This window comes from Lissotriton vulgaris, chromosome 3_1 (genome assembly GCF_964263255.1).
Source record: "Lissotriton vulgaris chromosome 3_1, aLisVul1.2, whole genome shotgun sequence".
NCBI classification, from domain to species: domain Eukaryota; kingdom Metazoa; phylum Chordata; class Amphibia; order Caudata; family Salamandridae; genus Lissotriton; species Lissotriton vulgaris.
In genome coordinates, this window is record NC_141689.1 from 1,427,341,652 (window position 1) to 1,427,356,340 (window position 14,689).

Consider the following 14,689-nt stretch of genomic DNA (forward strand, 5'->3'; position numbering starts at 1 on the left):
AGGTGGTGTTACGTACACGACCTTCCTTTCTGCCCAAGGTTGTCACGGCCTTCCACATCGGGCAGTCCATCACTTTGCCCACCTTCTTTCCGCCTCCGCATCCCTCGAAAGAGGAAGAGAGGCTCCACCGTCTAAATCCAAAACGTGCGCTCTCCTACTACTTAGATCGCACACGCCAATTCCAGGTGGATGACCAACTCTTTGTTGGTTACGTGGGCGCGAAGAAGGGAAAGGCTGTACACAAAAGGACCATTTCGAGATGGATCATCTTGTGTATTCAAGCATGTTACTCCATGGCGAGGAAGGAGCCCCCGGCTGGGCTGCGGGCTCACTCCACTCGGGCCACGGCGACAACAACTGCCCTGGGCCGAGGAGTCCCCTTACAGGACATTTGCCAGGCAGCTACGTGGGCCTCGCTGCACACGTTTGCAAGACACTACTGCCTGGACAGTCAAGTCCGGAGGGATGGCTTCTTTGGCCGTTCCGTCCTCCAGTGTAATATTGGTTCGCAGACCCACCGCCGGGGTTGGTATTGCTGGGGTATCTATTCTAAGGTAAGGAATCTATCACTAACGTGTCTCTTTCAGATGCACAAGTTACTACTTGTGTAACGATATATCTGTAAGAGACATTAGTTAGTGATAGATTCCTTACCGACCCACCCATCCTCCCCGCTCTGCGAACCGATATCTAGGGTTAAGGTCATCCCCTTTCAGGGCCCTAGTTTCATGGCACCAGTGTTAGTTCTATCATGGCTCTGCGTATCTGGCGCGGAAAAGCTGTGTATCAGAACTGACGTCAGCGCGCATGGGCGCCGTCTAAGTACTCCGACGATGTCATTCTGGCGCTCACGACGCCGACGACGGACGCGGAGCCGCAGACGATGCCTACCGGCGCGCAGGGGTATTGCTACGCAAAAGTTTCCGGATCCAGTCTGACGCCTGGGGATATTCTAAGGTAAGGAATCTATCACTAACTAATGTCTCTTACAGATATATCGTTACACAAGTGGTAACTTGTGCGATCAGTGTATAAACTTAGATCTGTTAATTGGAAAATACACCCAGGCCAAACAGGGCTCTCTTTGTCTCTGCTTTGCGGATTTAAGTAGCGCTTTTGACCTGGTGGATCATCCCACCCTATGGACAACGCTGCTAAAGCTTGGGGACCCAGAAGGAATAATCTTCTTTTTAGCCCGGCTGTATGAAAATCTGCAAACCTGCGTCCGATATGGGGTAAGAGGGGAGTGTACTCTCAAATTTAACGTTAAATGTGACATTAGACAAGGCTGTGTCCTTGCCCCTTTGCTTTTTACCCTTTTTATTAATGAGGTGGATGCAGTCTTAAAAACAGTAAGCGCAGATGCACCACAGGTAAAAGGGATTGATGTGCCGGTATTTTTATATGCGGACGATGCTGTGTTATTGTCCAGGACCCCTATCGCCTCCAGCGTTTAACCCCTTGGGCGCGGGCGCAATTTTCGCGCTGTGCGGCCGTTTTTAACAGTGGGCGGGTTCATGACGGCTCCCAGCCGTCATCAGCATACGCCCACTGCGGTGCATTACGGATTGGGGCAGTCATCAGCACCAAAGGGGTAAATGGATCGGTTTTCTGTTTTTATGAAGGACAGGAAATTGCTGATCAATAAGAATAAAACTGACACAATGATCTGCAGGGTAGGCCGCAAGAGATCCTATGCCTTTTTTATAGACGGAGAGAGAGTGCAACAAGTGGATACATTTTGTTACTTAGGTATTACCTTCGCAAAAGATAGAACAAGGTCGCACGAAATTACCAATGTTCGTGCAAAGATGGCCAAAAGTGCCCATGGAGTTTTCAGATTTGGGCAAATATAGGCGACAGACATATCAGGGACATGATGCAGATCTATCAGTCCAGATGTGTGTCGATCGCCCTATGGAGCTGGGGTGTGGCAATATTGCCTCGATGGCTGCCTACAAATTGAGGAAAATATTTTCATTAAAAAATTATTGTGTCTACCAACCTCAGCCCCAATTGATTTAATCCATAGAGAAATCGGGATCAATTAATTGGCAGATCTGATATCTCTCAGGCCTCTAATGATCCGGCGATCTATTTGGCAAAAGGAGGAGACAGTTTTTAACAGACTTCTTATTAATGACTACCTCACACTGGATTATTATTTTAGGATTCCCTGGTTAAAATATATTGTATATGGCTTTCAGGAAATCTTTGACATAAATATTTTGTCTGACCCATATGCTGTTCTGGCAATACCAAAAATTGAGATGAAGAATAAATTCATGTCCTACAGAGCTAAGAGGCGTTCGAATATCAGTGGCCAACTGTCTACCAGTATGTTTTATAACAAATATATAGATCGTGAAGGTTTTCAATTATACCTAAGCCAGGTGAGTAGAAAATCACATAGATTTATCCTTACTAGGCTTAGGCTCGGTCTGGTACATCACCTGGTGGCTTTCTCCCATCCTAAAAAGCACCCGGAAGGCCCTTGCCCGTGTGATGGTCAATCTAAACAATGTACATTGCACTTTCTTCTCATTTGAATTTCCGTATCGCCTACCTAAAACCTACTTTTATAAAAAATGGTATCTGTACTGTAAATGATGCAATGAAGCATGCAAAACCCAGACATTTGCTTTTTTACTGCCACCTTTTTTATATAAATGAATGAATGCCAGGAAAAGTATGATGTTTTAACTATGTGTGTATAACTGATTAACTCTGTACTGTTGTCCAAAAGTGTTTGTGATATGTGCTTTTATGGTCATTTTTTATATATACCGAATAAAGCTTTATGAAATGAAATGAAACATAACACTATACACAGGCAGCACTTGCACTTTGACACTGATCAGCAGTGGCAAAGTGCCCAAAGCATCTAAGCTGGCAACACCATGTCAGAAAAAAGGTCTAGGGGAATGCAAAAAGTTTTGGGAACTTTAGCCAAACAGGGCCAAGTCCAACACTCGCTAGTACATGACTCAATGTCACATAGAAATGACTGTCTTTTTTTGAGACACGTGGTGCCATGGGTATCAAGTGTCACATACTTGCCATGTCTGGTCATTCACGATTATGACAATCACACATAGTCTTACCGCCGGATACTGAAGATTTCCATCAGCTGCACTTCTAGACCCCAAGTTTCTTAATTAAATATGTATGTTAACCAGAGAACAGTTTGAAATAAATATATGGTTGGTTCCCAAATACACCATCGTCGTTAGGAATGTGCTACTTCTATGGGGGCAGTATGCTAGAACGCTACCCGCACAGCTACACAGCATGAAAAACTGCCACAAAGAAACCAGCAACCCTAAATGTCTTTTCAAGTTCAGTGCACCTCTCCAGACATTTCGGTGGTAGCAGACGAAGAAGAAGCCTACCCATGCAGACCTATGAAAGCTCATCAAAATGGTGCGGTAGAGAGGCCTGTTAGGAGGACTCTCGCTTGACTACTAAAGAGAGGCTAGAGGGCCTTATAGGAAATCTTATGAGATGGAGAGTGGGGTTGACAGATAGCATTAGTATGCACAAGACTTTTACAGCATTTTACACCCAATTGTATACCTCAAGATTGTAGTCTCCACCAGACTAATTGAAAAGAACTTAAATGAGGTAACACTTGCAAGGCTCAACGACATTCATAGTTTCTAAATGATCCCATCTCAATGGTTGAAATCAGGACAGCCGTTGACTGCCTAGAATTATATAATAGGGTGAAGATACCTTCAAGGGATTTTAGTAAAACAAGAATTTTGGAATCACTTAAGGAATGAAATTGTGTGGGCTTAGTGATTTGAGCCCACTAGTGCTAGCTATGCAACAACAGAGATGGATGTATATTCAAGACTGTCACTTGTTAGTGATCAGAAAAAGGAGAGAGCAAAAAGGGATTGAAAGACGGGTGTATATTTAAAAAAGTATTTAATCTTTTATCAAATCAAGTTAAAATGTTGGGTACAAGATGAACAGCAATGACGCAGAAGGGAAAATACATTAGTCTACACAGCCCTTACTACATCAATTGCTCAAGCTTTTCTACCTATCACAGAATTAATTAAACATTCAATGGTAGATAAAGCCACAGTCGACGTTTCGGTCTCTATTCTTTCGTGTGAGGGACCATCCTCAGGACATGGATCTGCGATGTGTCTTTGACACTTGTTACTTGCTAGATTTCATGGTGTTATTTTCGATTAATGATGTATCTTTGACATTTATTTTCTAACTTGTTTGAATAAATAGTGTCACTCCTGACTCAATTCCTGCATATTCAGATGAGTGTCTTATTTCAGATAGCACATTTCCAGGCAAACCTATGTGGTAAAAACCACACTCCAGCACTGGTGAACATGTGCAGTCCGTTTACTGTGAGTGAGTGAGCTCACCCACAGTAAAAAGTCCAAAATCAGGTCATCCACTAGCAACAAATCTGAGATGATTACATGGGTTGGAACCCATTTCGCTACAGTACGCCATGGAGCTCAGGCTGTCAAAACACTACTGAAAGCAACTGCAACACAAATAGAGGACAAGTCAAGACACCACATATAATGAGATCTTCAAATCAGCCGCAAGACGCTACCACCAGCTGATCTGAAACACCAAGTGCACAGCTCTGGCAGTTCGCATCGACGCCTGCCCTAATAGCAGCAAGGAAATCTTCACCATCATCGAAGATTTTACTGCACCTTCTACTGCCTCCAGCAACATCACCCCTCACAACACATTTGGAACAAGCTCTCAGAATTATTCTGTAACAAAATCCGCTCCATATACAGAATCTTTGACCCAGCCAGGATCTCACCTCAACTTCCCATCATACCTAAGAACAAACCTTCATCTCATGGCTCAGTGCCTCACTATCAAAATCGCTGGTACCATGAAGAGCATTCACTCAGGGACCCCATCTGACCCATGCCCTCACCACACCTTCGCCAAAGGACTCCTACCGATCAGTGGAGACATAACGCCCATCATCAGTGCCGCCATCGATTCAGCACCTTTCCGAGACACCAGAAAACATTCCACCATCATGTTCCTGCTCAAGAAGCCATCCACTGACCCAGGCATGATTGCCAAGTACAGACCCATCCCTCTGCTATCATACCTCTGAAAGGTCCTAGAGAAACAAATCAACTGATGCCTCACTGACCACCTCAGCAACCACCAGCTCCTTGATTCCATACAGTCCAAATGCAGGCCCAAACATAGCACAGAAACAGGGCTTATTGTTGCAAAAGACGACAACCGCATGATCATTCACAGAGGAGACATGGCAACCCTCATTCTCTTGGAACTCTCTGCAGTATTTGACACGATCTCACACCATGCAGTATTTGACACGGACTCACATCCCATCCTCATCAGGTGCCTGCACGATATTGGCTTCCAAGGACCCGCTGTTTGCTGGAACTGCTTCTTCCTAATGGATAGAACTAAAGCTCTCAGCATGGCACCTTACTCATCAAAAGCAAACAAACTCATCTGTGAAGTGCCTCAAGGTTCATTGCTCATCCCCACCCTCTTCATTGCATACATGATCTCTCTGACCATTGTAATCCATGCACATGACATCAATATCCTCTCCTATGCCAATGATATACAACTCATTCTTTCCCTCTCACATCAGACCCCCAACACAAAAAATAAGTTAACCGCCTGCATGACCGAAGTCGCTAACTGGATGAAAGCCAGCTGTCTAAAGCTCAACATCGACAAGACAGAAGTAGTGATCTTCAGCATGAAACCGCACCATGGAGCTCCAACAGGTGGACAGCCGAATTTGGACCCAGACTTAGCCTCCATGCCAGGAACCTTGGAGTAATCATCGACAGCAAACTAGATGATTGCACAAATCAGTACTGTTACTACGTTCTGCTTCCATATCCTGAAGATGCTGAGGAAGACTTCAAATGGCTCTCAATCAACACTAGAAAAACTGTCACTTATGCCCTAGTCACCGGCAAGTTGGACTATGAGAACACCCTCTTAATCCGGATTAACAGGCAAATCACTAGAAGACTACAAACCACAAGGAATTTGGCAGCCAAACTCATCATCAACCTCCCACACAGAACTCACACTTGAATTCCACAGTGTGAGAAAATGGGGTGTTTTATATGGTATGGTTGTGCGACCTCATTGTGTAACACACTTACCAACCTCTTCAGGACCATTAGGTTTAATTTGTTAAACCTTACGCTGAACCCTGGGCAGCTGTAGCAGTCAGAATTACACAAAGGAACAAGTGGTAAACATTTAAACAGCACCAAAACAATGGGAAGAAGAAATGCATGAGACACTCAAGAAATTCAACACCAATTTATAAAAATAACTTGTATTTTACGTATCTTTAGACACCACAACAAAGAAAAGAAATCCACTGGAAGATTTTGGAGTTATAGAACTTACAGGGTATAGCAAATCAAAGCATTTTACTCAGCACAGACATTTTCACTAAAAGGTTTTGGTTTGGGCTAGTTGTAATGCGCTCACTTGGAGTCATTTTAGATGACCAACTCCAGTAAGGAGCCAGTCAGTGGGACAAGCAAGGTCCTCAGAAACAGTTACGTCGACAGGTGAAGCAGTCTTTAGTCATTCCATGTATTTTTATACTTTGCAGGGCTTTCCTATAGAAGTGGTCCTAATGCAAGTGATAATGGATGCTGTGGATGTGATGCAGTCAATTGGGATGTTGCTGCAACTACTCCTCCGTCTACAAAGGGGTTGAGGTGGTCCTTGTCACAGGGTCGATCTTTCACAAAGTCCTGTGTTGCTGGCAGAAGTCAATTCAACACTGGACTACAAGCCGCCCAGTATTGCTGGTCAATCCTTGCTGGGTTGATACCTTGTCCTCTGTAGGGTTCCATGATGCACTCTGATGTCATACCGAGGCTCAGCGAACTTGAGTACACCTTTGTGCATCAGATCCTGGTCCCAGGTGCTTCATGGCAGCAGTTGACAGCGGGTTGAAAACATTGCACTACCAACTTCCCCAACAGACTTCTTCAGCTGTAGCGTCCCTGTACTGCGAACAGGAGGCCATTCACCTGGCCCCTGGAGTCCCTTGAGCAGCACACAGTCCCTTTCCTTTGCTGGCCTCCAGGTGCAGAAGGTGCAGGCCACGAAAGTGCAGCCTCTCTTTGCCGGTTCCACGGTGCAGCAGGGCAGTCCTTTCTCTGTCCTACCTCCAGTCCAGTCGAGATCTGAGTTTGGGGTGCCAGGGGTGCACTACTTGTACTCAGAAAAGGCCCTCAGGTCAGGATTCGGTTGGTAGTCAATGGACTACCATGTTCCCTCCCACCTGGTGACCACTTCCTGCGAAGTGTGGCATCTGGGCATTTCGAGATGCACCATTCTGAATACTTCCAATATGGCAGATCTTCTCTCCTGTCGTGTGGAGCTCCCTAGCTCAACCCAGAGGTGTGACTACCAAGGGGGCTACACACCCCTGAAAAAAACACATATGGCAGCTGGTTTCCCCTTTCCTGTCCCTAGTGCAAGTCTGTCTGCCTGAACAATGGAGCAGCTCCTGTCCCAAGTGTTACCCATTTGCTCTTCAAAGGCAGCTTTTTCTTTGAAGCTCGCCTTTTGGGCCAACACCTGTGTGGCTTCCTGCAGGAGGGAGGAGGCACCTCCTTCCAGAGTGGGCCCCTGTTGTATCTTTTCCTGGGAGTCATTAGACTATCTCCCCTGGAAGGTAAAAAGCTGTCTTGGTAAGAGGACACCATTTGAAACTGGTGTGGGCACAGGGGACTTAAGATAACAAAGTGGCAACTTTGCTAAAGTTGCATGTTGCAACTTGTTCCCTTAATTTCGACCTTGTAACCAGGTCGGCTTAGCACAGCTGATGGGTCAACTTGTCACTCTGTACCCTCTAGTTAGGCAACCAAACCTTTCTACAGCAAGAATGAAAGATCACGTTTTTACTATTTGAACATGTAAAACGACATGCTCTGCCCATGAGAAATGTTTCACCCTGCCTTAGGACTCGATAGGCCTGCAATAAGGGTGACAAGGTCATCACTTACGGGTATGAAAATGCCCTGAGAATTTCCCTTTCATCCAGTTCAATAATCTGGAGTAAACACATTGGATATCGATGCATAAGGATTAAGACTTTTAAGTCATTTAAACCATGATGAAGTTCTCCTTGTGGGAATGAAACGCATTGGCTGAGCTGTATGTCATATTGAAATAAAGAAAAGAGTAAGTTGAAATAAAGATTTTGAAACTACAACAGTGTTTTGGACTTCATTACCTGGTGCACCCCGGTTGCTTCATTATTTCACAGATCTGGAACCACACAACGGCTGGGGCTGGAGAGTCAGTGCGCATGACACGATGCTTGCAAAACTAGCGTGAGGTGCATACCTATAAGTCCGCCGTTGGATTTATTTTGTATAGATTTTCCATAGACTTTTTCAGGCAGGGCTACAGCAAAAACTGCAAACTGCTGTCCTTAATTACACTAAATTTGCCAGGGAGCTAGACCCTGGTCTGCAGATGTGGCATTTTGGTGCAAATAATTTCTGTAGTCTTTGAGAAATTATCGTTAAAAAATATTTGTATAGCTGGATGTTTGGATTCGAGGGACTCTCACGATAGTTCCTGTAACACAATTTAAAAAAATATGTTCTGATTGACCCAGGAAGCTTTTTTCCACTTGGGGCATCTAGCTCCCATGGGATTCAGACTACTGCCAGAGTGAGCACTCTAATAGGCTGCCAGCAACATGAGAAAAATGTTGCTGGCAGCCATTACAGGACTGGAGGATTTAGTCCCCTGTCCTGAACTTAAAAAGACAGAAATCATATAAGGGGGCTCAGTGGGGATACCCTGACCCCCAAGCCCCATGGGAGGGACCCAAAGGGATCCCCACAGCACCTGGGCCAAAATGTTAAAAACAAATCAGCAATTTTTGATGCGATACTGCGGGAGTCCCACAGGATCGCGGCAAAAAAAACTAAATGGTGGCCCAGGGCTGCATTGTTTAATTAAGGGGAGGGGAGAGCATGTTTCCCATCATTGAGCTGTATTCATCCTGGGGACCCCATCCCCTGGGGGCTGATTTATTAACATGGGGAGGAAGGCACGCAGCTCCTACCCTCAAAGAAACTTTTATTACCACCGCGGACACCAGCTCCTCTGCTGCCAGGGGGTAGCAAGTGGGCTGAAGCCCTCCAATATATTAAAGGCAGTTTCTGGCGACGACCATGGGGAAAGACAAGGTTCAGAAGCAGCAGCCCTCCCAGACCCGTATCGACCAGTTCACCTCTGGCACTGGCACAAATGGACTGGCAGTGACAGAGAAGGAGGCACCACCTTAAAGTGACCTAATCATGATTCTCAAAGCAATACAGTCCTATCAGGCTGCGGTTCAGTAAAAAAAAAAACAGGGAAGTACAAGTGGACATGGTGGTCCGCCGCGAAGACCTGCGAAATGCTACAGCAAGAATCACAGAGGAGGGAAAAATTTCTACTGTGGAAGACGATGTCTCAGATCTCAAGACTAAAGTCACCCAAACAGATGAACTGCACGGCACACAGAGGATGCGGAAAACCACTTGCGGCGCAGTAGCCTCCCATTTGTGGGGTTTCCTGAAGGGATTGGGACCACCCAACCAGCCGAATTCCTGGAACAATAGATCAAATGCTGAATGCTAGCAGAGAAATTCTCAACGTGGTTCACCGTAGAACGTGCACATAGGGTGCTCGTTCCCAGACACCCTTACTGGGTCCTCACCCCGACCGGTGATTGCTTCATTTCTTAATTTCAAAGACAGACATAGCATTCTCAGAGAGGTAAGGAGGTGCACGGAGCTCCTATGTCAAAATCTTCTGTTCCTGGTTTACACCGAGGAGGTCCAGGCAAAATGGCGCTCCCTTGAGACTGTCAAGTAGATGTTTCGAGCTTTAAACCTGTCGCACATGCTCATGTTCCCAACCCAAGCTGCTAGAGTAATGGGAGGTCATAGAAGGTGGACCCATACCAGTTTTCGACAGGGGGGAAGACTGCATCAAGCTCTTTTGTCCTACCCGGCATCTGGCTCATCACTGGCCTTGCCTGGGCGGTCACAATGACAGGCCTGTGAAGGAAATTCAAGTAACAAACTCTCTGGTGAGGGGGTGGTGGAAAGGGATTCGCTGCCTCCGCCCGCATCTCCCCTTGCCTACAGCGGGAGCACCTGGGAAAGGGCTTGGAATGAACTGAGATGCCAAAGTAACAGAATCAATTACCAGCCGCTAGAAGAGTTACATTCACACAAACACCAATGATCCTGCATTAAGGAGGGGTCCACCACTCCACGTCCATGAACACTATGTTCTTCTGTTTTGTTATCAAGTTCGGGCTACAGATGCTTCTGGGAGGGAGAATGTGGTGGGAGGTGGTTGGGGGAAGGGGTTTTGTTATGATATCTTGGGAGATATTGTTTGATTGTTCTTATTGTGCACATCTGACACGTTCCATCCCGCTGACACTTAAGTTTTGTTTGGCGTGCAACCACAGTGACTAAGAGAGAGGAGCCACACCCTATGCATTCTTTCTTTATGCCTGGGGGAACCAGGATACACTACCTTCCCACATTTATGTACCTTCTGGGGCAATGGCGTCTATTCAGGTTATGACATGGAATGTTAACGGTCTCTTGGACCATATAAAATACTCTGCATTACTGAGGTATGACCACTGTTTCAGTCCCTCAGTTCCTATATTACAAGAAGCCCGCTTGCTGGGGAATCATTGCCCATTCCTGGCCTGTCAGGGGTTTGATCGAGTCTATCACGTGGGCTATACTCGAGCAGTCCGCAGGGTGGCAATACTCCTGCGCCATGGCTTCCCCATGGTGGTCACACAGACATGGCCGGACCCCCAGGGGAGATACCTTGCACTCACCAGGACACTGGAGGGGAACCACTGAGTTTTTTCTTGTCTTTATGCTCCACCAACAGCGCTTCAACAAAGCAGACTCCATCATAGCACCGCACCTCCGAGACGTCATCAACTGCTCCTTCAAATCCGCCACCTTCCCGGAAAGCTGGAAACACGCTGAACTCTGCGCCCTCCTGAAGAAACCCACAGCTGACCCCACCGAACTCAAAAACTACCGCCCTATCTCGCTCCTTCCATTCCCGGCCAAAGTCATCGAGAAAGCTGTCAACAACCAGCTCGCCGCCTTCCTCGAAGACAACAAATCCCTCGACTCCTCACAGTCCGGCTTCCGAGCAAAACACAGCACTGAGACCGCCCTCATCGCAGCAACAGACGACATTCGTACCCTACTGGACAATGGAGACACAGTCGCCCTCATCCTCCTCGACCTCTCCGCAGCCTTTGACACAGTCTGCCATAGCACCCTTCTACAGCGACTCAGAAACATCGGAATCCAAGGAAAAGCACTGGAATGGATCACCTCGTTCCTCACCGGAAGAACCCAGAAAGTCCGCCTCCCACCATTCAAGTCAGAGGCCACTGAAGTCATCTGCGGCGTACCACAAGGATCTTCACTCAGCCCCACCCTTTTCAACGTATACATGAGCCCCCTCGCGGCCATCGCCCGCCAACACAACCTAAACATCATCTCCTACGCGGATGACACTCAACTGATCCTATCACTCACCAATGACCCTAGCACCGCCAAAACCAACCTACATGAAGGAATGAAAGAAGTAGCCGAATGGATGAAACACAGCCGTCTGAAACTGAACTCTGATAAAACAGAAGTCCTCATCTTAGGTTCCTCCCCCTCCGCATGGGACGACTCTTGGTGGCCAGAAGCCCTTGGAAAGGCACCCATCCCGACAGACCACGCACGGAACCTGGGCGTCATCCTGGATTCATCACTTTCAATGAACAGACAAGTCAACGCCGTCTCCTCATCCTGCTTCAACATTCTTCGCATGCTCAAAAAAACATTTCGTTGGATCCCCACCGAAACTAGGAAAACGGTCACCCACGCACTGGTCAAGAGCCGCCTGGACTACGGAAACACCCTATACGCCGGGACTACCGCTAAACTCCAGAAAAAACTCCAACGAATCCAAAACGCCTCTGCCAGGCTCATATTAGACATCCCGCGTAAAGAACATATCTCTGGTCACCTGAAAAACCTCCACTGGCTTCCCGTCAATAAGAGGATCACTTTCCGGCTCCTAACCCACGCACACAGAGCACTCTACGAAATCGGACCAGAATGCCTCAACACACGACTTTCCTTCTACACCCCCTCCCGCCAGCTTCGATCTTCCAACCAAGCCCTTGCCACTGCACCTCGCATCAACAAGACCACCATGGGAGGTAGATCCTTCTCCTACCTGGCAGCTAAAACCTGGAACTCTCTTCCCACTCACCTTCGCCTTACCCAGAACCACCTAGCATTCAGAAAGCAACTCAAAACGTGGATATTTGACAAGTAACTCCCCACCCCTTCTCAAGCGCCTTGAGACCCTCTGGGTATGTAGTGCGCTATATAAATCCTTTGACTTGACTTGACTGCTGAACCCATGGGAACAACCATACACGCATACCTCAGCTGCCCATCACACTCAAGGCCGATTTGACATGATCCTCATGCAGCTGCTGATTGTCGGAGCATCTCAGCGGTACGAATCTTGACATGTGGGATCTCAGATCATGCACTTGTAAAGCTAGTGATCAAAGATAAGACAACTGGCCTGCGTCCTGTGTGACACCTAAATGCGCGGTACATACAGGATGACTAGTACGCCCAAGCAGTGGGAGAAGAGATCAAAACTTATTTTCAGATCAATGAAGTGTTAGTGAGGTCTGGGGGCACCCTGTGGGTGGCCTGCAAGGCCACATTCAGGGGTCATGCCAAAGCCTTGGTGAGACGGCAGGAACATGCCGTACACCTACATATCACCCATCTTGAGGCCGAAGCCCTCCGACTGGAAACACAGTCCCCTCCTACACCTGCGTCGACAATAACCGCCGTCTAGAGTTGATACGAGAGGAGATATGCACTATGTCCCTCGAGGCAGCAAAACAGATTTGGGAAGCGACTACGGCCCAAGTTTACGGCTGGAGCGAGAAAAACGGCAATCTCCTGTACTGGTTGGCATCCCGACAACTGGCTCGTAGGGTAATTCCCGAAATCGTAGATAGTCAGGGTAGAACACAACACACTTCTGGGGCCACAGCCCAGACATTTGCTACCTATTATACACAATGTTATGTGGCAGTGCCACAACCCTCAGATGAGGCGGCCTCACTACTAGCAGAAATACCCCTACCACGACTTACACCAGCAGAGCAGGGGGAATTCGATGAGCCCGTCTGACTTGAAGAAATAACAAGCGCATTGCAATGCCCTTAACCAGGAACACTCCTGGCCTGGATGGCTGCCCCACAGAATTTTACGCTAAATACATGGATATAGTTGATTTGTACTCATTAAAATGATATACGGAGACAATGGAAACAGGCTTCTTTCCGGAGAAAACTGATCAAGCCACTATAGCGGTGATCCCCTAAGACCCAGCACCCATCAGTCTCCGGAGTACCTTCCATTTCGCTTCTCAACAGAGAAGAAAAAAATCTTGCTACCCTTCTGGCTACACAATTGAAACATATCCTGCAGGCCCTCATCCATGCAGACCAATGTGGTTTCATGCCAACGAGGAGTACTCTGCATTGCCTGAGCAGGGTACACGTAGCCCTAGCACGCCGGCAGTTTTGAGAAAGCTTTTGATACTGTGGGCTGAGGATATCTGTCCCAGGTCCTACAAGGAATGGTGTTGGATCCCTTTTTCGAAAAATCATCCTAATACTTTAGTACAACCCTATTACACAGGTCCAGGTAAATGGGGTGGTGTGTGACATTTTTCGCATACAGAGAAGGACCGAGTAGGGTTGTCCTACTTCTTTTTGCATTGGCAATCGAGCCGTTAACTTACGTCATCAGATGCGATGCGCAGATTAGAGGCTGGAAGTGGGACACCGACCATAACAACCGAATATCGTTACACGCGGATGATGTCCTACTACACTTTCTGACCATGAGCAGAGTGGTCCTTGCTACCTTTGGATTATCCAGTTCTTTGCCGAAGCCTCGGACTTGAACTTTAACTCTGCCAAATCCACCTTGGTATCGTTATCGCCCACACATGACATTGTTAGCTGGTAACTGACATCACAATGGGAAGGCTAAGTTTCTGATATTTAGGTGGCAATCCATTTGACCCTCACATAGATCCTTAATATGACACCCGTGATCAAGAAAGTTAAAAATGACCTACAGAAGTGGCAACCCCTCCCCCTGAATGTTATGGGCAGGTTAGCTGTATACAAAATGATGGTCCTTCTGCGATTTTTATGTGTTTTTCAAAATTTTCCAGAAGTGATATCTTGACATTGGTTCCAGGAGATAAACTCCCTAGCCACATGCTTTTAATGGCAAAACAAAAGAACCAGATTGGCCAAACGATGGGAGCCTTGGCATGATATACCTATATCTATACTATCTAGCAACATAATTATCATGAACTACTGCTTTTCAGGGGGATAGTCTGACCCGGCATATAGGGTGGAACTTGCTGCTATGGACTTTTCAACCTTTATGGCTATGTTGCCTGGGGCCATGATCCCCATTACCATGCCGGAGGTGACATCTATGGTGTTTCTTGGTTGGAGGGCGGCGCTGACTCACACTGGTTG